Genomic DNA, 3,357 nt, shown 5'->3' on the forward strand with positions numbered 1-3,357 from the left:
TAAATATATACGTATATATGTATATATATTTGTTTATTTGTGTATATTTAATATATGCATTTATATTTTATATGTATGTGTTATTTATATATACAATTATCTGCTTTATTTAATATGTGCTTTTATGTGTGTATATAATTAATAGAAGGTGCTAAAATAGGGCCTTTCCTTTCCTATCAGCTGAAACTTCAATGCAAAATGCTAAACTCCAAGTACAAATCTTGTATTGACAATTGTCAATCAATTGTCCTAGTAAATTTGTTGTAATGAAAAGACAAAAGAGGTGTCTGTTGGCTAGTCAAATAAGATTTTCCTTATTCCCTTGGGGGTCTTCAAAACATTAATGGAAAACATGTACTATGAAAAAACTACATGGATTTCAAAAATTTTTTGCACCAAAATAAACTCATACTAACTCTTTATAACGTGTCTGAACAGGATGAAGTTTGAGGCACTAAGAAAGATAAGACATGAGTTTGAAAAGAACCCCTATCACAGAACTTGAATTCTGCTAATATTGAAGCAAGAACAAACATCATTTGATAGTGAATCTTGGGTGGAAGAATAGTGACATTACCGATGCTTTACAAAAAGTTTATCAAGACAATGGCCCAAAGAAATCAGCAGTTTACAAATGGAAAATTCATTTAAGTAGGGACGAGATGATGTTGAGTATTTGCTTGGAAAAATACTTCTATTATAAAGGTCAAGTCAAAGCCCTTCTTTATAAAGCCCTCAGTAACAGACCATCCGTATCAACTCATAAAGAAAAAATTAATCTTATTTGTGCCCTAATTGAAGAGAACTGATGATTAACAACAGAAACAATAGCCGACCCCATAGACATCTTGATTGGTTCAGCTTACACAATTCTGAGTAAAAAATTAAAGTTGAACAAACTTTCTGCTGGATAGGTGCCAAAACTTTTGTACCCAGATTAGCTGCAGACAAGAGCAGAGATTTCTATGGAAATTTTAAAGTGGAATCAATATCCCGATTATTCTATTTCTCTGAATAATTGTAAGAGAAGATAAAATATGGCTTTACCAGTATGATCCTAAAGACAAAGCATAATCAAAGCCATGGCTACTGGCATGTGGAAGTGGTCCAGTCAAAGCAAAAGTGGGCCAGTCAAGAGCAAAGGTCATGGCAACAATTTTTTGGAATGCTCAGGGCATTTTTCTTTTTGACTTCTTAGAGGGCCAAAGAACGATAACAATAACATCTGCCTATTATGAGAGTGTTTTGAGAAAGTTCACCAAAGCTTTAGCTGAAAAATGCCTGGGAAAGCTTCACCAGAGAGTCCTTCTCCACCACAATCATGCTCTTGCTCATTCCTCTCACCAAATTGGGGCAATTTTGTGAGAGTTTCAATGGGAAATCATTAGGCATCTACCTTTCAGTCCTGATTTGGCTCCTTCTCACTTCTGTGTGTTTCCTAATCTTAAAAATTCTAGCCATTTTTCTTCAGTTAATAATGTAAAAAAGACTGCATTGAGCAGAACTTTCCAGAACACTCAGTGAGAGATAGAGGAGCTGCAGCTGCCCAAGCTGTGCACAGCTTTGCACTCCTTCCTGCTCTCCCACACCAGCCTCAGCCCACTCACTGGCTGTAGAAAATGGTGAAAAATGCCACCTACTAGTATATTTTGGTGGCCAAACCCAGTGCCACCCAGGAGGAGTTGAAAAAGGCTCATAGGAAACAAGGCTTGAAGTACCACCCTGATAAGAATCCAAATGAAGGAAAGACATTTAAACAGATTTCCCAAGCTTATGAAGTTCTCTCTGATGCAGAGAAAAGGGAATTATGTGACAAAGGAGGAGAACAGGCAATTAAAGAAGGTGGAACCAGTGACAGTTTTGGTTCTCCCATGGACATCTTTGATATGTTTTTTGGAGTAAGAGGAAGGATGCAGAGAGAAAGGAGAGGTAGAAATGTTGTACTTCAGCCTTCAGTAACCTTAGAAGATTTATATAATGGTGCAACGAGAAAGCTGGTTCTGCAAAAGAATGTGATTTATGACAAATGTGAAGGCTGAGGTGTAAGAAAGAAGTAGAGTGCTGTCCTAATTGCCAAGGCAATGGAATTCAAATAGGAATTCATCAGATAGGACCTGGAATGAATGGTTCAGTAAATTCAGTCAGTGAGCGTGGAGTCCCAGGGCCATGGGGAATAGATTAATCCTAAAGATAGATGTAAAAGCGGCAATAGAAAGAAGATAGTTTGAGAGAAGATTCTAGAAGTTCAAATTGACAAAGGTGTAAAAGATGGACATAAGAAAACATTCCATGGTGAAGGAGACCAAGAACCAGGACGGGAGCCAGGAGATATTATCATTGTATTGGATCAGAAGGACCACGCTGTTTTTACTTGAGGAGGAGAAGACCTTTTCATATGAATGGATGCACAGCGGGGTGAAGCATTGTGTGGCTTCCAAAAGCCAATATCCACTTTTGACAACCAAACCATAGTCATCACTTCTCATCCAGGTCAGATTGTCAAGCAGGGAGATGTCAAGTGTGTGCTAAATGAAGGAATGCCAATTTATCATACGCTATATGAGAAGGGTTGCCTAAACATTGAATTTTAGGTCAGCTTTCCTGAGAATGGCTTTCTCTCTACTGATAAACTCTCTTTGCTGGAAAAACTCCTACCTGAGAGGAAGGAAGTAGAAGAGACTGATGAAATGGATCAGGTGGCACCGGTGGACTTTGATCCAAATCAGGAAAGATGACACCTTTACAATGGAGGAGCATATGAGGATGATGAACATCATCCCAGAGGTGGCATTCAGTGTCAGATCTCTTAAATGGGGCCAGTGAATAACACCCACTGCTGGGATTTTATATGCAGTAGTGAATGAGTGAAGGACTGGAATAAAACATAATTTGCTCACTACTTCTATTGTTTTTGTTTTAATACTCAACTATAGTAATGTTTTAAAAGCTAAATGAAGAATAAATGTAAATATAAAAGCTAAAAAATAAAAAAAGACTGCATTGACATGGTTAAATTTCCAGGATCCTTAGTTCTTAAGGGATGGACTAAATGACTAGTATCACTAGCAAAAGTGTCCTGAACATGACAGAGCTTATTTTGAAAAATAAAGTTTATATTTAAATATTTTATCTTTTAATTCCATTTTTCCACAAACTTTTTGAAGTTCCTTTGCATACAGATGAGGCTGGACTACGTCTAGAGACTACACCTGAAGTAGTGAGAATACGTATTGGGAGGACCACTTTGCCTGACCTAGGTGGATCTATCTCACAGAGTTCAGGGTTCTACAATGTACAATGTGACTGCTGAGTAGAACAGAAGAGAATGCTCGGAAATAAACACAGCTCTCATTCATC

General features: G+C 37.4%; 1 pseudogene; it reads left to right on the top strand.

Moving 5' to 3' along the window:
* The first annotated feature begins 2,034 nt into the window (after window positions 1–2,034).
* On the top strand, window positions 2,035–2,864 carry LOC103582504 (annotated as a pseudogene).
* The last annotated feature ends 493 nt before the right edge of the window (window positions 2,865–3,357 follow it).

Source organism: Galeopterus variegatus, unplaced genomic scaffold (assembly GCF_000696425.1).
Source record: "Galeopterus variegatus unplaced genomic scaffold, G_variegatus-3.0.2 Scaffold16539, whole genome shotgun sequence".
NCBI lineage: Eukaryota > Metazoa > Chordata > Mammalia > Dermoptera > Cynocephalidae > Galeopterus > Galeopterus variegatus.